This window comes from Dermacentor albipictus, unplaced genomic scaffold (assembly GCF_038994185.2).
Source record: "Dermacentor albipictus isolate Rhodes 1998 colony unplaced genomic scaffold, USDA_Dalb.pri_finalv2 scaffold_75, whole genome shotgun sequence".
Classification (NCBI taxonomy): Eukaryota; Metazoa; Arthropoda; class Arachnida; order Ixodida; family Ixodidae; genus Dermacentor; species Dermacentor albipictus.
In genome coordinates, this window is record NW_027225629.1 from 45,001 (window position 1) to 55,643 (window position 10,643).

General features: G+C 58.2%; 4 non-coding genes across 4 annotated transcripts in view; 1 reads left to right on the top strand and 3 right to left on the bottom strand.

The window, feature by feature from the left end:
- LOC139053135 (large subunit ribosomal RNA) overlaps positions 1-143 on the bottom strand; it is a 3,959-nt gene extending 3,816 nt beyond the window's left edge. The window contains exon 1 of the ribosomal RNA XR_011510237.1: positions 1-143. This exon is cut by the window's left edge and continues 3,816 nt beyond it. This is a non-coding gene — a ribosomal RNA (large subunit ribosomal RNA).
- Positions 144-1,208: 1,065 nt separating this feature from the next.
- Positions 1,209-1,361, bottom strand: LOC139053172 (5.8S ribosomal RNA). The gene has a single exon (XR_011510269.1). It is a non-coding gene; the product is annotated as a 5.8S ribosomal RNA (ribosomal RNA).
- A 1,237-nt stretch (positions 1,362-2,598) lies between these two features.
- LOC139053188 (small subunit ribosomal RNA) lies at positions 2,599-4,413 on the bottom strand. Its single transcript, XR_011510285.1, has one exon. It is a non-coding gene; the product is annotated as a small subunit ribosomal RNA (ribosomal RNA).
- A 5,356-nt stretch (positions 4,414-9,769) lies between these two features.
- LOC139053168 (U2 spliceosomal RNA) lies at positions 9,770-9,961 on the top strand. Its single transcript, XR_011510265.1, has one exon. It is a non-coding gene; the product is annotated as a U2 spliceosomal RNA (small nuclear RNA).
- Positions 9,962-10,643: the final 682 nt, after the last annotated feature.

Genomic DNA, 10,643 nt, shown 5'->3' on the forward strand with positions numbered 1-10,643 from the left:
CGACCGCCTGCAAGGACGGGGGATTCGGTGCTGGGCTCGGTCCCGTTTCGCTCGCAGCTACTCAGGGAATCCCTGTTGGTTTCTTTTCCTCCGCTTAGTGATATGCTTAAATTCAGCGGGTTGTCTCGCCTGATCTGAGGTCGACAACGGATACATCGCTTTCGCCCATTCCAGCACGACCGAGTACGACGCCCTGCCACGTCCTTACGGACGAGGCTGGCAGGCGGCACAACGCCTGCGCGCGTGCGTCATACGAGCGGTACATGCCGAAACGGACTCGACACGTTCGAAAACCCAGCGCCAACCGAGTGCGACGCCCTACCACGTCCTTCGCCCAACACGGAGCTACTTATAGACGAGGCTGGCAGGCGGTGAACCGCCTGCACGCGTGCGGCGCACGAGCAGTTGCGTGGTAAGCGACCGTGTCTGAAGCCCAAAACACCACCGAGGCAAAGATCGCCTTAGCAGCGCGCCGCTTCAGCGGGCACCGCAGGGGCGACTAAAACCTGGCGGGAGGCATCGTCTCGTGTAGCGTCGCCCCTGCCCCAACTGGAGTGGCCCAGTCTTAAGGGGACAGAGACTGCGAAGCACTTGGACCGACGGCGGACTACGACGGAACGCTTCAGCTCGGCCAACGCTCTCGAGGGAGACATTTTCCGTCTCGCGGCAATTCTCCGCCGTGCCGTGCTCTTCTCGCTCGCAGACGGCGCTCTCGCGTCGAACCGCTTTCGGGGGCCACCCTTCTCCTCCCCGCTCCTCGCACGAATCTGCCGATTCCCATTCGTGCGACGAAGCCCGGAAGGGCGCCCACACAGCTGCGGTGACGTGAGCGAGCGACCAGCTCTGGAGCTCGACGTACTCCGAAGGCAAACAACGCAAATTGCGATCGCTTCCGACTCTCTCGCAAAGGTGCGCGCTACAAGGCAACAGACGTTCGCGCCTCGAGCTTGGACCGCTCTTTCCCTGCAGGTATCCGACTCCATCCTGCGGCGGTCTTGCCAGAGGCGCGCACTCGTCACGCTGCAGTAGTAATGCCTCGTTTCCGTCTCTTCGAAGATTTGGCACGACGGCTCGCCACCGTCTCCTTCTCGTGAGGTTGCTGGCGCGTGGCTTCAGCGCTCAACGTACTGTCCATGATGCCGACGCGGTCAAAACGAGTCGACGGACGCACGTTCCCTGTGCGCCGAAGGCTCTCTTGATATGTGATCCGACCCTCAGACAGACGAAGCCAAGGGAAGACCCAAGGCCGCAATGTGCGTTCAAAGAATCAGTGCTCAGTGTGTCCTGCAATTCACACCAAGTCTCGCAGCTGGCTGCGTTCTTCATCGACCCGAGAACCGAGTGATCCACCGCTTAGAGTCGTGAAAAATAGTTTGTTCAATTCAGTACAGTACAACCAGTGTTTCAGGCACGTGGCGTCTCCCTGTGTGTGGTTTCGAAGAGCGCCTTTCGGCGTGCGCTACTCCTGTTTCGCTCTTTCGTTCGGCGGTCACGCGTTTCCGCATGACCGCTGCTGATCCAACAGCCTACTCGAGACGAAAGACAAGAGCTTGGCGCGCGCGTACTCGCGCAGCTCTCCAAAGCCACTCGGCCAGTGCCAGGGACGGCTCTCTGCGCCGGAGCCACAACAAGTCTACTTGAGGCGGAAGACGAAGCCAGCAAGGGCCTGGCCGCAAGTGCGTTCGAATACGGGATTACAGTCCCTCGTCTGTCCGTACTTCCTCTTTCGACGTGCGGCGCCTTCCCAAAGCGCACAAGTCCGCAAACCGCAGAACGCTTCCGACGTAGCAAAGCCGCGTTTCCTTCGGTACTTCGCAGCAACGCCGCCTTTCCCTCGGCGGCGGGCAAATAGCCTGCAGACGTCGTCGCATTGAACCGCGAACTCGACACCTCGCGCGTCACGAGCGGGAGCCGACCGGCAGCCTCCGGCCCTTTCGGGCGCGGTGGAATTTGCCGCGGAGGACGGGAGAGTGCTTTAGGCCACGGTTCCTTCCGTACTTGGCAGCCGCACCCTCAATACCGCCGGTTCCATGACCGACCGAGCGCCGCACCGTTCCTTTAGTACTTGGGCAGCAACAAAGTCGGGTCGTTACTCCACACTCGCCGCAGGAAGCGACCGGCAGCCGCCAGCCTTTTCAGACTCGGCAGCGTTTGCCGCGGAGGACGGGAGAGCGCTCGCACCACGGTTCCGTGTGTACTAAGCGGCAGCGGCATTAGCTCTCGACCGTCAGTTCCTTGACCGACCGCACGCTTCGCCGTTCCCCTCGTACTGGGCAAGAGCAGCAGGTCGGGTCGTCTTACTCCCATTCCGCGCAAGAGTGCCGAGGCGGACTTCAGAAAGCCCACCCAACAGTGTGCGTTACGCCGTTTCTACCCGCGGGCGCGGCCAAGCCAACCGTCCAAGGTTGCAGCCGGCGTCCACTGGGCGCAACAAATTTGGCACGGGGCGCCCTTCGAAATTCGGGCAATCCCCGGCATGTTCGGGTATAGCCGTCCCCGCGTCCAAGCGGGGCCAGCGGCGGAAAGCGTCGGGCGCAGCGAGCTGCTTCACCCACACGGGGTAGAAACAATGGCGCTCGTCACCCTCGAACAATCCGGTAATGATCCTTCCGCAGGTTCACCTACGGAAACCTTGTTACGACTTTTACTTCCTCTAAATGATCAAGTTTGGTCATCTTTCCAACAGACCGGCGCAACCGAAAGGCCGCGCCGGACATCGGTCCGAAGACCTCACTAAATCATTCAATCGGTAGTAGCGACGGGCGGTGTGTACAAAGGGCAGGGACGTAATCAACGCGAGCTTATGACTCGCGCTTACTGGGAATTCCTCGTTCAAGGGGAACAATTGCAAGCCCCTATCCCAATCACGAAAGAAGTTCCACGGGTTACCCAGTCTTTTCAGACAGGGATAAAGACACGCTGCTTCCTTCAGTGTAGCGCGCGTGCGGCCCCGGACATCTAAGGGCATCACAGACCTGTTATTGCTCTGTTTCGTGCGGCTAGGAGCCGCTTGTCCCTCTAAGAAGGTTGTAAGGTGCTGGGAACCCCGCACCTATTTAATAGGCTAGAGTCTCGTTCGTTATCGGAATTAACCAGACAAATCGCTCCACCAACTAAGAACGGCCATGCACCACCATCCACCGAATCAAGAAAGAGCTCTCAATCTGTCAATCCTCCCAGTGTCCGGGCCGGGTAAGTTTTCCCGTGTTGAGTCAAATTAAGCCGCAGGCTCCACTCCTGGTGGTGCCCTTCCGTCAATTCCTTTAAGTTTCAGCTTTGCAACCATACTTCCCCCGGAACCCAAACACTTTGGTTTCCCGGAAGCTGCCCGCCGAGTCATTTGAGTAACTCAGGCGGATCGCTGGTTGGCATCGTTTATGGTCAGAACTAGGGCGGTATCTGATCGCCTTCGAACCTCTGACTTTCGTTCTTGATCAAAGAAAACATTCTTGGCAAATGCTTTCGCAGTAGTTCGTCTTGCGACGGTCCAAGAATTTCACCTCTAGCGCCGCAATACGAATGCCCCCGTCTGTCCCTCTTAATCATTACCTCGTATTCCAAAAACCAACAGAACAGAAACGAGGTCTTGTTCTATTATTCCATGCAAGTTTATTCAGGCGACTCGCCTGCGTTGAGCACTCTAATTTTTTCAAAGTAAAAGCACCGGCCTTCTCGAGGCACACAATGAAGTGCACCAAGAAAGGACCGGCATGATGTTCAGTCCGAGCCGTCGCATCGGGTAGATGCACTACTCGTCTGGAACTGAGATCCAACTACGAGCTTTTTAACCGCAGCAGCTTTAGTATACGCTATTGGAGCTGGAATTACCGCGGCTGCTGGCACCAGACTTGCCCTCCAATTGATCCTCGTTAAAGGATTTAGAGTGTACTCATTTCAATTACGGGGCCTCAAAAGAGTCCCGTATTGTTATTTTTCGTCACTACCTCCCCGTGCCGGGAGTGGGTAATTTGCGCGCCTGCTGCCTTCCTTGGATGTGGTAGCCGTTTCTCAGGCTCCCTCTCCGGAATCGAACCCTGATTCTCCGTTACCCGTAACAACCATGGTAAGCAAGTAACCTACCATCGAAAGTTGATAAGGCAGACACTTGAAAGAAACGTCGCCGGCTCGTGGCCATGCGATCAGCACAAAGTTATCCAGAGTCACCACACAATACGGGCCGAAACCCGATCGATCTTGGTCTAATAAAAGCACCCGTCGCCCAAAGGGCTTCAGGCTCACTGCATGTATTAGCTCTAGAATTGCCACAGTTATCCAAGTAGGAAGAAACGATCTAAGGAACCATAACTGATTTAATGAGCCATTCGCGGTTTCGCCTTATTTCGGCATGTACTTAGACATGCATGGCTTAATCTTTGAGACAAGCATATGATTACTGGCAGGATCAACCAGGTAATCGTTCAACTGCGCGTCCCGCCTGTCAAGCAGGCCGGACGCCGTTTTTGCGATGCCGAGGCCACCTTCAGGCGCCCCAGCACGCTTCGTTCTTGCAAAGAGTAGCACTTTGCACAGTCCGAGACGACGGCGTTCGAGCTCGCTACGGCGCCCTCCCCGAAGGGCCGGGTATCGCCACGCGGCAAGAAGCACGCAACATTCTCGATAGACTGGTTGTGTCGACTCGATCACGGCTTGCGGTTTCTCTTGAGCCCGCAGCACAGGTGGACCGACCGACACTTGCAACGTAGCCGAGACGGCAAAGCCGCCAGGCGACGGGTCACGCCCGCGCCTTCGGCGCTTTCGCATTTGACTCGTCCGAGGACGATGCGGAACACAACTCGATATCGTGGAGAAAGCGTCGTCCGACAACCAGCCCCTAACGCATCAAGCGGATGAGGCTGCAGACGTCAGCTGTGGGATCCACGGGAGCGATACCGGGGACACGCTTGACGGGCACGAAGCCCGCCGCATATCAAACACCCAGGTCGCTTTTGGGGGCGACTGCTCTCTGGGACCCCCATATAATAGCAGCGATAAGTTCCCAAATCTCCATGGGGCCGTACTCGTGCCACTTTCGACGAGCGTTTGGCGAAAATCGTGCCGCCTCGCAGCGCCGCGAGCGAGATGGAAAGCTTACGTCGGCAGCGCAATGCCGAAGTCGTGAAAGCGCAGCGCGTCGACCGAATGCGCGAACGGCAATCTCTCGCCTATGGACAGCGCGGTTTCCAGAACAATCGCCTTTCTGTGCCCCTACGGGGCCGCACGCTAGCGCGGCCCTTTCGCCGTTTCCGAGCACGAGTGCGACCGGCGCGGGCGGCGTGCTCGACACCCCGGCTGACGCCGTTTCGGACTTTGTCTCTTCGCGCGCTCGCGCCAACGCCGCGGCAAAACGACGACCTCTGCGCGGTTCTTTCCCGGTTCCCGGCGTGCTATAGTGCAGCCAGCCGGACGGTGGCGACGACTCAGTCGCGGCCGTGCGGTGGCTTGTACGCCAAAGTTGCGTGACGGGCGTCGAGCTCCCGCCGCGGCCCGGCTCAGGTGGTTTCGGACTTCTGTCTCTTCCGAGCGCTCGCGTCGTCGTGGGCACGATTCTCGAGTGCGGAGCGGTGCGCGGACACCACCACGAACACGCGCAAGCCGAAAACGGCACTACGGTACAACGTCGGCCAGGGCGGTACGGCCCCCTTATATGAGCAGCGATAAGTGACCAGATCTCCACGGGGCCGTACTCGTGCGACAAGGCGGCGTACTGCGCCGAGCCGAGCGCCAATATTTGGCCTTGGCACGGCCGATTTGAGCTCTCGCGATCGCCGCGGTACCGCCGCTCACCGATTCAAGGCACGCTAGCGCGGCCCCTTCGCCATTTTTCGAGTAAGAGTGCGAAAAGCGCGCGCGGCGTGCTCGTCGCCCCGGCTGACGTAGTCTCGGACTTAGTCTCGCTCACGCCGCCCCGGCTGACGTCGTCTCGGACTTAGTCGCGCTCACACCGCCCCGGCTCACGTGGTTTCGGACTTCCGTCTCTTCCGAGCGCTCGCGTCGTCGTGGGCACGATTCTCGAGTGCGGAGCGGTGCGCGGACACCACCACGAACACGCGCAAGCCGAAAATGGCACTACGGTACAACGTCGGCCAGGGCGGTACGGCCCCCTTATATGAGCAGCGATAAGTGACCAGATCTCCACGGGGCCGTACTCGTGCGACAAGGCGGCGTACTGCGCCGAGCCGAGCGCCAATATTTGGCCTTGGCACGGCCGATTTGAGCTCTCGCGATCGCCGCGGTACCGCCGCTCACCGATTCAAGGCACGCTAGCGCGGCCCCTTCGCCATTTTTCGAGTAAGAGTGCGAAAAGCGCGCGCGGCGTGCTCGTCGCCCCGGCTGACGTAGTCTCGGACTTAGTCTCGCTCACGCCGCCCCGGCTGACGTCGTCTCGGACTTAGTCGCGCTCACACCGCCCCGGCTCACGTGGTTTCGGACTTTCGTCTCTTCCGAGCGCTCGCGTCGTCGTGGGCACGATTCTCGAGTGCGGAGCGGTGCGCGGACACCACCACGAACACGCGCAAGCCGAAAACGGCACTACGGTACAACGTCGGCCAGGGCGGTACGGCCCCTTATAAGAGCAGCGATAAGTGACCAGACCTCCACGGGGCCGTACTCGTGCGACAAGGCGGCGTACTGCGCCGAGCCGAGCGCCAATATTTGGCTTTGGCACGGCCGATTTGAGCTCTCGCGATCGCCGCGGTACCGCCGCTCACCGATTCAAGGCACGCTAGCGCGGCCCCTTCGCCATTTTTCGAGTAAGAGTGGGAAAAGCGCGCGCGGCGTGCTCGACGCCCCGGCTGACGTCGTCTCGGACTTGGTCGACGCCCCGGCTGACGTAGTCTCGGACTTAGTCTCGCTCACGCCGCCCCGGCTGACGTCGTCTCGGACTTAGTCGCGCTCACACCGCCCCGGCTCACGTGGTTTCGGACTTTCGTCTCTTCCGAGCGCTCGCGTCGTCGTGGGCACGATTCTCGAGTGCGGAGCGGTGCGCGGACACCACCACGAACACGCGCAAGCCGAAAACGGCACTACGGTACAACGTCGGCCAGGGCGGTACGGCCCCTTATAAGAGCAGCGATAAGTGACCAGACCTCCACGGGGCCGTACTCGTGCGACAAGGCGGCGTACTGCGCCGAGCCGAGCGCCAATATTTGGCTTTGGCACGGCCGATTTGAGCTCTCGCGATCGCCGCGGTACCGCCGCTCACCGATTCAAGGCACGCTAGCGCGGCCCCTTCGCCATTTTTCGAGTAAGAGTGGGAAAAGCGCGCGCGGCGTGCTCGACGCCCCGGCTGACGTCGTCTCGGACTTGGTCGACGCCCCGGCTGACGTAGTCTCGGACTTAGTCTCGCTCACGCCGCCCCGGCTGACGTCGTCTCGGACTTAGTCGCGCTCACACCGCCCCGGCTCACGTGGTTTCGGACTTGCGTCTCTTCCGAGCGCTCGCGTCGTCGTGGGCACGATTCTCGAGTGCGGAGCGGTGCGCGGACACCACCACGAACACGCGCAAGCCGAAAACGGCACTACGGTACAACGTCGGCCAGGGCGGTACGGCCCCTTATAAGAGCAGCGATAAGTGACCAGACCTCCACGGGGCCGTACTCGTGCGACAAGGCGGCGTACTGCGCCGAGCCGAGCGCCAATATTTGGCCTTGGCACGGCCGATTTGAGCTCTCGCGATCGCCGCGGTACCGCCGCTCACCGATTCAAGGCACGCTAGCGCGGCCCCTTCGCCATTTTTCGAGTAAGAGTGGGAAAAGCGACCGCGGCGTGCTCGACGCCCCGGCTGACGTCGTCTCGGACTTAGTCGACGCCCCGGCTGACGTAGTCTCGGACTTGGTCTCGCTCACGCCGCCCCGGCTGACGTAGTCTCGGACTTGGTCTCGCTCACGCCGCCCCGGCTGACGTCGTCTCGGACTTAGTCGCGCTCACACCGCCCCGGCTCACGTGGCTTCGGACTTGGTCTCTTCGAGCGCTCGCAGCCAGGTCGGGGCCGACGCCGACGTCTGCGTGGGGCTTCAACGATTCCCGGCGCGACGCAATGCAACTGCGCGCAGGATGCCAGCGACTCCGCCGTGGCCGTGCGGCGGTGTACACGCAGAAGTTTCGTGAAGGGGTATCGAGCTCCCGCCGCCCCGGCGGACGTGGTTTCGGACTTTAGCGCTCGCAGCGATCTCGCGGCGATCGCTGACGTCTGCGCGGTTTCAGGTGTGCTACGATGCAGCAGTCTGCCGCACGACAATTTACGGAAGCGAGTGCATTCCGCCCCGGCGGACGCGGCAGCGGACTTTGTGCCTGCGGGAGTGCTCTTGTTGCTGTAAAATTTGAACGGGTGCAGCTGCGCGAAGCAAGTGTACACATTTTCTCTCTCTCTCTCTCTCTCTCTGCCTCTGAGGCGACTGTAATTTTAATTTAAATGCAATTGGAGGCGGGAGCAACCTGATGAGAGTAGGCGGACTTCGGCACACCTTGTAGTTTAGAAATTGTTTTCAAGCTTTGAGGACATACACAATCGCGCCATCTGCTTTCCCCGTCTCTTTGGCACTTCATAGTGTGTGCAGCATGCTCTGCATTCCAAAGAAACGCGCCTGTTTCTCCCCCTCTCTCACGTTCTTCTTGTCTTTCTTGCTGCTCTTGTGAGAAGTTGCTATGCTCTTTACTCGCTGTAAAATAGAATGCTTGCGCGAGCCAACAACTTGCGTGTCTTTCTTTTTTTTTGTTGTTGTTGTTTTTTTCTCTCTTCCCAAGACGTTTCTGCCATTATTCACTAGCTCTCGTTCTTAGTATGCAACGGAGCGTTAGCTCGCGCCATCTACCTTTCTTTCTGTATGGCGAAGGCCGTAGGTTTTCCTAGTTCCGCACACAGATGGCGCGGATGCGTTTTCGCGCCAGTTTCGAACGACCTCGCTGTACACATGTTTCTCATTTAAAAGTTTCAAAGGGGCTTGCGAAAGGGCGTGGTCCTTTTTTCTTGCGCAAGGCTGAGCTTTCCAGCTGTGCTTAAGCTATGCTAGCATGTGTGCGTATGTGTGTGTGTGTGTGTGTGTGTGTGTGTGTGTGTGTGCGTGCGCGCGCGCGCGTGCGTGCGCGTGCATATGTGTGCGTGTGTGTGTATACACGCACACGGTAAAGATGATGGGGTAGCGCTATTTCTTTCTTTCTTTCTTTCTTTTTTAACAACACCTGTGCTCCACATGGCGATCTTCCTGCCCTCTATGTTTCCGGTTGGAAGGAGTGCGCAGCCTTTTCTATATTTATTTATTTTTTTTTTTTCATTCTCTTTCATTCGTACATGAGGCGCGCTACCTAATTCTAGCGGTCGAATCGACACGTTGCAATCCGTCCCGGCCTGTGCCGTATGAAAACTTTCAGTGGGCCTTGCGGTAAATAAAAGGAAATGAGGGAAATGCGCGTAGTGTATTACACTTGCGCACGGGCTTGAAACGAAGGCCTCAAAGAAAGCCGCCTTGAGCGGTCGCATTCAGACGGAAGTAAGCATTCCCCTTGCGCGTGTTTTCCGCTCGCCTGTTCCGTTTTCTACGAGGTTGCCTTCGTTGGTTTTGCCTTGCGAACAAGCTTGCGCTCGGGTCTCGTTTCTACGCGACGGCGTTTCGTTAACAGTGAAAGACTGAGGCGTCGCGAGTTGATTCGCGAGATAGAGAGCATAGAGTCTCTAGACGGGCTGGGTTTTATAAGATTGCCCACGCTGTTGCTGAGGTTACCAATGTCGCCAGGGCACCCACAAGGCAGTGGTACAATGGAGTGAAGTGAAAGACATCGCTTCTCGGCCTTTTGGCTAAGATCAAAGTGTAGTATCTGTTCTTATCAGCTTAATATCTGATACGGGTTCTATATGGACCCACGATATTAAACCTATTTTTGGAAGTTGGCGGAGTGCTTGAAGCCTGCTTCACCTCCGCCGCAGGTCGGCCCGGTATTGCACTACCTCCGGGATCGGCCCCCGCTCACTTAGGTGAGACTTCATTCAATCAAAATGAAGAACACAAGCTCGAAGCGAGCACTCACGTGACACGCACCATTCCCATACTATACGCAACGATGCCGGTGTTTCTGAACGATTGTCTGCTGTAATGAGCCACTTGGGGGGGGGGGGGGGGGGAAGGGTGATTAGCCGTGGGTTTTGCAATCAATGTAAGTCCCACTCAAAGCCAACACTGCATTTTGGAGTTCACTATCGCTTTGATCCGTAAACGACAGCAAGCTCGCCCTGCGAAAATCCGCTGCCCTAGTGGAAGAAAGGTTCCCTATGAAACAAAAATGGAGTGCCCGATTTCCGGCAACATTTTCGCTGCAGTGGGACCGAGCGCCTCGAAAACAAACTTGTCGTATGGCCAAGTGTGGCGAAATATATTCAAGGGTTCAGAGGTGCCTCAGCTTTCCAACCTGTATGTTATGAATACCTGTTGCTACCTTTTCGTCATCATCATCCTGCTGGCTACGACCACTGCAGGGCAAAGACCTCTCCCATTATTCTCCAAGCACCCCGGTCACGTGTAAGCCCGGTCACGGTCGCCGTCTAGTGCCTGCGCCCTTCCTAATCTAATCTGCCCTCCTAAATTTCCGCCACCCCGTGCTACGCTTCCCTTCTCTTGGAATTCAGTCGGTAACCCTTAATTGATGATCTTCCCC